The sequence below is a fragment of the Diceros bicornis genome, chromosome 7, assembly GCF_020826845.1.
Source record: "Diceros bicornis minor isolate mBicDic1 chromosome 7, mDicBic1.mat.cur, whole genome shotgun sequence".
Taxonomy (NCBI): Eukaryota; Metazoa; Chordata; class Mammalia; order Perissodactyla; family Rhinocerotidae; genus Diceros; species Diceros bicornis.
Window position 1 is genome coordinate 24,788,727 of NC_080746.1, and position 12,158 is coordinate 24,800,884.

General features: G+C 47.6%; 1 pseudogene; it reads left to right on the top strand.

Moving 5' to 3' along the window:
- Positions 1-1,222: 1,222 nt before the first annotated feature.
- The window catches only part of LOC131408206 (ubiquitin-conjugating enzyme E2 variant 2-like), a 29,406-nt pseudogene continuing 18,470 nt past the window's right edge, over positions 1,223-12,158 (top strand).

Genomic DNA, 12,158 nt, shown 5'->3' on the forward strand with positions numbered 1-12,158 from the left:
CATCAATCTGAGAAACTGGGCAGGGTGGTAGAAGCAGGTAAGAGACCATAGGATGAAAACCGGGGAGTCTAGCCTGGTTTCCTGATCACTGGGCAGTGGTGGGGGAGCAGGGGATGGCTGCCGGCACTCGCCATCGGAGCTCTAGTCTCAGGCATGGGCAGCAAGGACACTCAGATGCTTGCCAGCTCCTATACCCCACAGTCGCCAGTTCACCAACATTGGCCCAGCGGGAGAGGCACCAGTCCTCAAGTAGAGCACAGCTCTTGTGATCAGATAGGAGCACTGAGATTTGGGAATGAGATACATTTGCTTTAAAAACAGAGCAAGTCCATCCTTTTCCAGCACTCCTCCACTCTAGTCCCCTTGGGAGCACCTGGTCTCATCAAGGGGCCTCTCAGGGGCCGTAAAAAGCTGAAGGTCACTGGGCCCTTCTGCTGAGGGGAGTTCTGAGCACAGAGGATAACAATTATCTTCTACTTTCCACAATGAATATATTCCCCTCCTTTTGCCGGAAGTTTCTGTGAGCATGGGTCTCGGTTCTGAGTGGGCGTAATGGATAGAAACCAAAAAACAAAAGAAAAAACCCCAACAAACAAACCTAATTGCTCTTCGGAACTATGTGTCCTTTGCCCCATCCAAGGAGCAAATGTTTCTGTGAGGGTAGGGGAAGGGTTGGGGGCTCCAGTCGGATGGGAGCCAGGCAGAAGGAGTCCCAGATGATGGGGGAGTGGAAAGGAATTTTGTAAAGATATTGTCTGGACTCCAGTTGGATAAAAGCTGCCGGCAGACGGGGCTGTTCACCTGCTGGGCTTTTGTTCTGCCCTGCCGCTTCTGCTTTCCACACAGCCCTTGGGGTGGGGTGATGGTGGGGAGGGCACGCTGTCTGCCATCTGCAGGAGAAATACAACAAACACCCACAAGAGATCCAACGGAAACTCTCAGCAAAACAAACAGCGCGCGGAGGGTGCCCGCCTGGAGTGTGTGGCAGGGAGGGCCAGGCGGGAGAGGTGAGTGGGCACCTGCCTGGGCGGGGCGGGGACCTGCTGTGCTCTGTGGCCTGGGCTGCTGCCTGAGAGCGCAGGGGTCAGGCGAAGTCTGTAGCCACGTCTGCCTGCCCCACCTCAGGCTGCCAGGTGAGAGCCTCTCGTTCATTCACCTGCCAGGTTTGAAACGCCAGGGGTTGCAAAGCTGGAATTGGTCATAACCGATTCTCCTGATCACCATGACGGATGACCAGGCTGCTGGGTTTGTAGCGACGGATGAGTATGAGACGTAGAGTCAAGTAGCTTGGGTTCAAGACCTGATTTTGCCCCTCCAGTGGAATACCTCTCTGAGCCTCCTGCTTCTGTATCTGCAAAATGGGGAGATGATAATCCCTAACATAGAAGGTTGTTAGGAGGATGGAAATAATATCTGTAAAAAGTACTTTGTAAACTGCAGAATACTGCACGAATGCTTGTTATTATAACATTTAACTTCTGTGGCTGGCCATTTGGATCACAGGTCCTTGCTCCTGGCTTGTGACATGCAGAACACATATACATCAGTAGAAGAGGCCCCCAGCCTGGACAAGTGGCATTTGGGAAGTCTCTCAGCTTATAGGGCTTATGGGGAAGAAACCCTCAACTTACAGCTGGGTTCCGGCCTGGGTCAGCGAGGAGGGTGGGAACTGAGATGGCATGGGGTGCAGTGGAGGGTACAGAGTTACATCTGATGCCTTGGTGGCATTAAGTGTTGGGCCCTGGCCTTGCCAGGGGTTAAGGCTGGACTAAGGATCTTCCCCAACATCCCTGATCTCCCGGGCATCAGCTTCCCTCCCCTTCCCCCACATCCACACCTCAGTGCTGTGAGTGGCAGCTGGCGGCCAGTGTCCACAAACCTGTTGGGACAGGGCAGACAGCTTGTTTGCTCTTCCCAGGGCCAAGCCTGGTGGGCTGGACCCAGAAGTATTGTGTTACTCAGCCAAAGAATTCCTTTCCTCGCCTGCCTCCATTTATAAAGGGGAAATAAAACCCTGAGCTATATGCTCTCGTGGCCCCAAGCCAGGTCCTTAAATGTTGTTTCTAGGGAGCTGCTTTCTCTAGGGCAGGGTGCAGCCTCTAGGAAAACAGGACACCTTTTTCCTCTTCCTATTCATGGTGGTGGTGGTGGGCCTTCTCTAGTCCACCCCTCCACCCACCCAAGAGGCCCTGGATTCTCCAACACACCCTTGAATATTTTCCTCATCCCAGGTCTGGGTCCTTGAGAGCAGAGTAGGGCTTGGAGCTTCCCCTGGCCCAGTGGAGACGTGGGCTGGGTTGCTGGGTTTCCGTTCCAGCCCTAGGTGGTGCTGGTGCTAGTGCTGGTGCATTCCAGCAAAGAGAACCACTGAAGAGGTCTTTTGCCATTGCCTGTGGCCTGGTGTCCTCGTCTCTGTTTGCTTTGAGAACCTGAGACCGGTTTTGGATCCTCCAGGGCTTGCTACACTTCAGAGTTCTGGTGAGAACTAGGTAGCCCTGGGGAAGCCTGCACCAGCCTTTCTGAGTTGCATCTCGCTGGAGAGCCCCAGGACCAGGTGAGGTCTGAACTTTAGAGACCTGCCAGGTGAGATCCTTTTATTCTACAGCCAGAGTTGAAATGGCTGATGGAATAAGAGTCAGGCAGGGAGAGTGACAGGTGAGGAGGGCGGGATAAAGATATTGTCCAGGGCTTGGGCTGGGGAGAACCTCAGAGAATCCTTGCCTCCACACTGCCTCCTCAATGCATGGCTCTTTTTCTATCTGGAGGAAATGCGTTGGCTAGGAAACTTGTATTTGAGTCTGCTGATGCTACTAATTCACCATGGACACACCATTTCATGTTCCCATGCCTCAGTTTCTTCATTTATAAAATAAGGAAATCAGACTGGATGATCTTCAAGGTCCCTTCTCTCTTTGATGTACATTTTATGACCATTTTATTTCCCTGGCCCATTGCAAACAATAAATTCTGGTTTATGAATGAATTCTGGGCACCATCTCTTTCCTGCCTCCCCTTCTGGCCCGAGTCTACCGGGCTTGGCCCAGCTGAGATGATAAGAACTTCTAGAACTACTTTCTAGGAGGGACAGATATATCACTTGGGAAGTAGTGGTAATAAGATTCAGTTTTTGAGGAATACAAAAGTTTAATTTTTTAAACAATGTAAAGTGATATATAATTAAATTTGGCTAGCACTCTTTCCTGCCTCCAAACATGATCATATCTCTTCTACCTGGAAGGACAAAACTTTGACTTGCTAGTTTCTCTCGTGTCTGTTATTCTCTTTACATCTTACTTAAATAATGGATTGCAATTCAGCTCTCCATGTGTTTGTTTAGTATCCATGGCCCAGCTCTGAGTGATTTGGGTATAGGGACCATGAACTACCTTCTTTCATGTTGCCCCACAAAGGAATGTCTTGCTCATAAGCATTCTCCAAGAGTGTGAGTGCCCTGAGAGCCGGGCTTTACCTGTGTGTTCACTGCCCTCTCTCCAGCTCCAGGCACAGTGCCTGGCACACAGGAATATCAATGTATATTTGTTGAATAAATAGAATGCCAGAGGCATGAAGAGTAGGTCCTCATGCGTGCTTACTGATTTGCACTGAGCCATTCTCTCTCTTGCTGCCGCCCTCTAACTTGGTGTTATATCCTCCTTCTTCTTACCTCTCTGACAGAGTCTCCCTGGCTCTAGCTTTTAGTGTTCCTTGATACTCAGTTCTCTGGCTTCTGCTCCGATCCCTCTCTGTGTCCTCCACTGGGAATCCCACCCACTCTTTGCGACGGCATCTACTACTTTCGTGCTGATGGCTTTAAAGTATGCATCTTCAGCTCTGAACTTTGTTAGAGTTAAGTTTTCATGTCTCTCGTTGACTGTCAGCCAGTTAATAGAATCATGGAATATCAGTGTTGGAAGGAGACTTGGAAGTCATCTAATTAGATCCCATCCCTAAACTTCCATGCTTTCACTCAACTCCCATCACAAGGCAGCCCATATCGTTGCCATCCAGCCCCAGTGGTTGTCCTGCAACCTGCTTCTTTCCCTTCATCTGTCCTCTTGTCTAAATTCTAAGCCTCTTGACAGCATGGGCCATATCTTATGTGAATCAATTAGCATCTGTTTATAAATAGTGAATATTTGATAATATGAAAAATTTGAATATGTGAATTTAGGCGAGAGGTGCTCTCCCCTAAATAGGTTTTTGGGTTCCTCCCCTCCCCTCTGGTTTTGGAACCAGAAAACCCTGGGTTCAAATTCCAACTCTACCACTTAGCACCTATGAACCTTCAGGAAAGCTAATTCTCTGAGCTTGAGTTCCTCGTCTATAAAGCAGTGATAGGGGCAATACCTACCTTGTAGTCTTGGTATGTGGATTCATGAGATACTGTAAATTCAGTGCTTAGGACATTGCCTGACATATCAGGGGCTCTAAAAATGGCAGTTATTATTGTTATTATTAGGCTGACATTAATACAGGAGCGGGGCCACAAAGCAATTTGTAGCTCTTGCCATGCACTTCCCCAACCCCAGTTTACCTCTCGATACAATACTGAAACCATTTTTGTTAGTGCCATCCAGTCAATTCTGACTCCTAGCTGCCCTATGTACAGCAGAGTGAAATCCTGCCCAGTCTTTTTGTGCCATCCTCTCACCTTCTGGCACTGTATCAGACAGTGCTCCACTGCTATTCACAGGGTTTTCATGGCCAGTTTTTTTTGGAAGTGGGTGACCAGATCCTTCTTCCTAGTCTGTCTAGTCTGGAAGATCCCCTGAAAGCTGTCCACCATGGGTGACCCTGCTGGTATGTGAAATCGCAGTGGCATTTGCTTTTAGTATCACAACAACATGCAGCCGCCACAGGATGACAACTGACAGATGACTGAAACTATAGTCCGCTGTTCTCTGGGTCAAGGTACAAGATCAGTTGTCCCTTCAGATAAGTCCGTTAATTTCTGCTTCTGGATGTGGCCCCATTTCCTCACTGACATGGATATTGGGGCGGAGAAGAGAAGAAGGAAACTAGTCTGCCCGTGTGAGGCACTGTGCTGAGCTGCTTTTACATCGTGGCGCCTGCCCTTGAAATGCTTGTAATCTGGAAAGAAGGAAAGGCCAGCCTGTGTGGAATAATTAGGAAACAACATTAGCTCCATATGATGAAGGGCTGCGTTGTGACGTACAAACTCAGTTGAGAGGCACTTTAATATGGTGGTTAGGAGATTAGGTTCTGGAATCACAAAGACCAGGATTCTAATCTTGGTTCTGCCACTTAGTTCTTGTGTGAATTTGAGTAAGTTCTTCAACCTCCCTAGGTCTCAGTTTCCTCATCTGGGTTCTTTTATGAGGATTCAATGAGGTCATGTGCTGAAAAGTGTTCAGCGTGGTGCATGACACACAGCGAGGGCTCCCCAAGTGTTAACTACTGTTATTATCATGTGCTTTCTGCATTAGAAAAAAAGCTCATTAAGGCCTATGCTGATCAGAAGAGATAGGATTTAGATAAATGAAGAGGAGGGGAAAATGGAAAACAAAACAACAATGGCACTTAAGGAATGTTTAAGGACGGTGGGATGTATATCAGCTCTTGAGTAGAGATCATCATCTGGGGAGAGATGAGAAATTAAGTCGGACCAGCTGAAGGAGAGTTGATGTTGGGGAGCTGCTTCTTGGTGTTCTCCATGATGCCTCGCCTAGTACTTCACTCAGCAAATGCTTATTATTTGCTACTGAAATTCTTGGCCTATTTAGGTGGGCCTGGGTCTCTTATAGCTAATGAATTTCACAGTGATTCCATTCAATTTCATAAAACTGCCTGGTTCAAATCTCCATAAATATTCCCTTTTCCTACTATCTTCAGATTTGTTTAGCAAGCCCATAGGAACCTTATCTGTATGGTTTATCACTGAGAAAATATGGAGCATCTTTCTTAGCTTTATCTTCCACACAGAAGTGTTTGCCCCAGACAGAAGGAGTCAGACAGCCTGACTTTACCAGTTACTGTGTGACTTGGACCAAGTTACTTAACATCCCTTGCTGGCTGGACTCTAGCATTTCTCTCTCCAGTGAGCATGATGTTAAGCTTTGTCAGTAGAGGGCACTACCTCAAAAGTAGGTTCTTGTGAGTAATGGCTTAAAGGGTACAGGTTTCTTTTGAGGGATGATAAAAATATTCTGGAATTAGATAGGGTGTTGCTTGCACAACATTGTGAATGTACTGGAAGTCACTTAATTGTACACTTTAAAATGATTAAAATAGTGAACTTTGTTACATGACTTTTATCTCAATAAAAAAAAAGTAGGTTATTGTGAAGAAGGGATAAATTTATGAATGAACAAAGTTTAGAACAGTGCTTGGAACATAGTGAATAGTCTTTTACAGTGATTATCATTTCCTTAATTATTCAGTGGTCTATCACTGGACCTACTCTACCTTGTGCTAACATGACCTTTGCACTGTCTTCCTCGTTGTCAGAGCCTGGCTGCTGTGGAACTCTTCCTGTCTCTCCTTGTGGTAGGAATAACTCCACATAGACGAAAATGGCTGGATAGCAGAAGGAAGTCAAAAGAAAGGATTTAATATTGGGCTTTGTGTCCTAGGGCTCTGGGCCTCTCAGCCAAAGTTTAACTGGATAATGAACAGCACTGATGATGCATGACTGTTCTCCCAGGTCTCCCCACTGGTCTTCTATCCTTGGTGTGGTGAACATAGAGTCAAAGCCCACAGTCCCCAGTTGCTTCTGGGGAAAGAAGGGGGCTCTCTGGTTGGAGGCTCTGCGAAGCTCTGATGGTCAGCAAGGCCTGCGTTGGCTCCCAGGGATGCAAGGAAAAGCAGCAAGAACCATGTGGTAGTGTGGGCTGGTTTGAGGGAGATCTTCCTTTAGGAAGTATAATCATAGATGATGATGGAGGGAGGGAAACTGGAGAAGGTGTAGAAGTGTAAACAAGGAACTCAATTTCTTCTTCCTCTTCCGTCTATGTTATATTATATGACTTAGCCTAGAAGACTAGTATTTCCATTGAATCCTCTGTCATTCATACAAAACCCAGAGTTTCCAGGAAAGCCCTAACTCGGATGTTTTCTGTCCTGGTAGCTCTGTCTTACCCATACTTGTCAGGCCAATTGTCCTAACTCTTGATTAGGAAAATATGGCCCTTCGTCAAATCCCTCTCCTTATAGCTTCATCTTCAGATGAGGCTGCTTGCTGGGGGTTTGTCCAGGGCAGGAGGGGAGCATGCTACTGCCTTGGGCTCCCCCCTGCAGCATTGCGTGTGTCCTCAGCCTAATGCTGGGGGTGGGGGACTCCAAAAGCTTGTGCCTTGTGATGTGACACCTCTGTCATTCTGTTGCCATTTTCCATTAAGCTGACTAGGAAGGCTCAGGGAGCAAATGTCTGCAAAAAGCTAGAGAATCCAGCTGCCTGCTTTCAAGGCCCACACATCTGAGCCCCACGGAGTAGCCGCAGCTTCTGGGGGGCATAGCTTTTGGGGTCCCTGAGCTGCCAGGGTATCCCTCTGAGGACTCCCCTTGGACCTCCCCTCAAACACAGTTACCAAACATGTTTTTCATCTTCATTAATCTACTCCTCTTCTCACGTTTCTCAGGTCACAGCTGCATTGTTATCTGATGGGCTTGCTGCCAGCCCCATGAAGCCTGACAGTTACAAAGGGTGGATTAGCTGCAAAAGAATATTTATTAGGAAAAAAAATCCCTTTTTATTCTTCTGTCCTTTTATGTGGAGTTAGCCCTGTATCACCTTGGTGAGATAAGAACAGCCTTTGGGAGCTGTACACCGAGGTCAGATATCTGGATTATCGGCAAGGCCCGGTGAGCGGTGATGATTCCTCTCGCCAGCCGTGGACCATCTCTCTCTCGACCTCTCCTGGAGGATCTTGCTCAATTTCACAGCTCAGGGAGGTCTGTAATGTGGCTGGCTTTCTCCAGAAAGAGGAGAATCTTTTCGTGAATGGACTTCATTTTTCCTCTAATCTCCAGGGCTGAAGATGAGTAGAGAAACGATCATTTGATAATTATTTTTCAATTTAGTAGCTCCACTTTGCTGCGGTTTGTGTAATAGCATTATGAGAGAAAAGAGATGATCTGATAGAAAAATGGAAGCAGTAGTGGTTTTTCTTACCCATTTATAAAGAAACTCTGCCGCTGAAGGAATTCTACATCTCCAAGGAAATCAACTCCTTTGTGGGAAATTGATTTTCATTCAGTTTTTGAGACTTGGGTGACGGGATTACAAATTGAAGATGTTTCATTTGGCTGCTGCAAGCATGAGAAATGTCCTGATCTTGCTACCCAGAGTCCCTGTGATGTCCCAGAGGACATGCTCCGTTAGGGCACATGCACTCTGAGTCAACTCTGAGATGTCAACTTTCCCACCCCAGCCTGGGATCTGCTGTGCCAGACCTGCCTGGGCCTGCCTGCCTGTGATGTAGCATGATACAGAGGGGAGTAGATAAGAGGCCCTGGGGGCTGGCCAAGAGGGTGACTTCTGGTCTTTCTGATGCCAGTAGTGATCATCATCTGGAATCCGGGCCAGCCTGGGCTCGGAGGGTAATGGGACAACTGACGAGTCAGGATCTCTAGACCAGGAGTCAGGGTCTCTGGAGTATGGAGGGATACACTGTCAGAGGAGAAACCAAGATAAAGAGCTACACGGGACATTGGAGATGGAGACCCCTTGTCCACCCACCACCACTAGAATCTAAATCCCCTTCAATATCCCCACCACACTTATCACACATATTTCTACTGTATTCTCCATTATGTGGCCTCCTGGGGGAAAAGCTATTTTGGAAGAGAAAGTGTCTTTCTAAAGAGCTTTGGAGACATCAAGAGAGAATAGAAGGTGCTAGGGTCTTGAGAAGATGTAACCGCTCACTATCTAGCCCTCCTTTACCACTTTTTTCATTTACCTTCCTTTCCTACTGGCCCTCTCCTCATGATTTCTTCGCTATTCCCAGCTCTCTTTGGATGGAACATCCTCTGTCTCCTTGGTGGACAACACTCTGGGTATACCCCACCTTAACTCATCATCTCCTTTCCCATCCCAGTGTATTTCTCTTGACTCCCTGGTTTTGGATAATGGCACCAACCTTCTCTGAGTCACCCAGCCTCCAGAGACCAGATCAGTTTGACTCTTTCCTTGCTCTGCCTTCTACATGTGGCTAGTTCTCATATTAAATATAGTCTACCTGCGTAGTATCTCTTCCATTCATACCTTTATTTTCCTTCCTACCTATTGCCCTGGTTTGGGTCATAATCTCTCATCTAGGTTACTGTGATAGCTTCCTATCTGGACTTTCAATTTTTTCCTCTTTCTTCTTAAATTTGCCTTATACTCTAGGGCCAGAGTAATTTTCCTAAAAGCTCTGATCATAAACTTTCAGTATTAAAAACTTTCACTAACTCCTCGGTGCCAACCTGAAAATCTCAAAACTACTTAGAAAGGCAGAATTAGAGTTTCTCCAGTCTTCATTTTTGGCCTTATCCTTAGGGGGACTGTAAGCTCCGTGAGGTCAGGACCTCGTGTGTTTTGTTTACTGGTGTGACCTGGGATCAGCGTAGAGCATGCATACAGCACATGGTGCCTGGCATGCAGCAGGGCCTGAGCAGTGCTTGTGAACTACTTCCCTACACACAAACGCTGCTACTGTCTACCAGGAAACCTCATTGTTTCCAAAACGTGCCCTTCATTTTTCCTGCCTCCGCCACTGCACATGTTCTCCCTGGAATGCATGCCACACCATCTCTGTCTGTTCTACTCTTACCCATTTTTCAAGGTCCTGCCCACATCTCATGTCCTTCATGAAGCCCTCTGTGATTCCGTAGAGGGACATGATCATCCCCTCTCTGGACTGTCACAGCAGTTCGTACTCTCCCATGACACTTGGCATGGTTTGCCTTTATTTGAGGACTTCTCATGTCTTGCTGTACTAAGGTTTGAGCTACTTGAGGGCAGAGATCTTTTTTATTCATCTTTTCAAGCACCTAATACAGTGTCTTCCTCTGGAAGGTGCTAGGTAAAATTTATTGAGTCAATAAATAAATACCCAAGTGACTGGTAAATCTTTTACTCTTACCTGCAAGCCTGGTTGATTAGCAACTATGCAATCTTACAGTTTTAATGATGATGAATGACTCTGAGGCCAATTAGCATTCATTTATGCCACTGCTGCTGAGTTGATTAATCAACACTAATAAATGTGAACAAATTAGCATTTGTTGTCTTACAGCAAAAATTACATCAAGGTGAATCCCATGCCAAGTTGTGAAGGTGCTGGATTGTACCAGCCTCGGCTGTGGATGGGAGAAGCCCTGAAGTTTAACCCGTAAGGACCTCCAGCATTCCCCTAGCTGACTGCTCTCCTGGATCCTTCGGAAGATGCATTTCATAGTGATGGTTAGGACAGGAGAGGCCCATCAAGTCTATGAGACTGTGTTAATTCCCTTGGCCTATTTTCCTTCTCTATTGAGCCTTTGACCCACTCCTGTTGGTGGTTCTAAGGCTGTGAAGATCTGAGGATGGTCCCTATGGTGAACTCAGCACCTGGAGAGGGAGAGTCTGGCTCTCTCTTCTTCTGGCAGAATCCTGAGAGGAGCTCAGGCCTCAGAGGCTTCCTGGTCCCCAGGGTTCCTCCTCCTTAGGGTTCTCAGCTCTTCAGAAAAGTGACGTAATGTAGGAGGAGCTGAGCTTTCATCTCAGCACGTTACCTCCTCTCTCTATGCCTCAGTTTCCTCATCCAATGGTGACATCTGTTTTATGAGGGGTTGTAGTGGTGTTGTTGAGGATTATATGAGATAATGAATGTCATGGTATTTTGAAAACCAAGTGTCTTATATTATTACTCATTTCATGGACATTGACAAGTCCCTTAGAAGTTGTAGGCTTGTGTTTAGCTGCCTTTGGCGTGAGAAGTGGGAAAAGTGTCTAAGAATTCGTTTGGGAAGGGGTAGGCCCCCCTTTGAGAGGGGTAGGCCAGCTCTCTGGGTGGCAGTCAGCATAGGCACTTAATGGAATCGCTTGGCACACATGATTCTTTGAGCTTGGTGCAGTGAGGACCCTGGAACACATCCTATCCATCTGGCCCACTGTTGGGTTAAGGGCCTGTCCTGGGTGTCATTTCGAGTTCTGCTTGAAGTTCTGTGTTGTCTGGGGAGCCCTGGCACTGACATAAAGTCCTTTGCTTCACAAGATCTCCCAGATAAAGCTGCCCTTATTCGTGAGCGGTGGATTGAGGGGGAGCTGGAAGGTATTCCTGGAACTTAATTTCACAGAACTCATCCTACTGTCCTTGCTGAGCCCATCACCACTGTGAGCTGTCAGTAGGGGGAGCTCTGTCACTGTGGTGCATCTTGCTGCAGCTGGGGTGAGGGTCTGCCTAGGGGCCAGAGGAGGGGCTTGATGAGTGGCCAACAGGGAATCTCTTCTATAGGTGTGTGCTGAGGAGTAGCCAGGCCAAGAGCCACAGGCTGCAGGAGCCTCAGCTAGAAAAGAAGTGGAAATCCACTGTGCCCAGTGCTCAGGGGTTGGAAGGGTGCTCAGGTTAAGCACACAAAGAAAATGCACGAATGTCCTGACTTAGGATGCTTAGTTACCGGGGTGGGGGCAAAAGAAGGGATGGAGGGGTGTGGCCTCACCAAGACCAAAGCTGCCAAAGAATCTACCTACTAAAATTGCCCTCCCTCCCTTGCACAGGGCTGCCCCCGGGGACTGGCTACACTGGGGGCCCAACCTGGAGCCTGGAGTTGCTGAGTGTGCCTGTGGGAGGGCAACGTGTCCATGCTCACTGAGCAGCACTCGGAGAGATGCCCTACCCTGACCCTGGCCGATCTAGGCAGAAAGGTTCTAAATGAGATGTTTCCAAGTGGTAATAGGTCTTTCTTGACTCAGATTGACTGTCTTCGCATGCACCCAACTCCCAGCCTCAGACTGGGAGGAGATGAGGATAAGACAAAGGGAGACATCCTTTCGTTCCAGTGCTTGTGGTGGCCCTATGAACACTTGTGGGGACAGATGTGTGTGTGCATGTGTGTCCCCAGGACTCTCATGGTGATGGGGTGGGGTAAGCAGCATGAATATGCATCTCCTGCAGAAGGTCTTCGGCTCAGATGGGATTTGCCTTTTCCCTCTCTCAGGAGGCCACAGAATC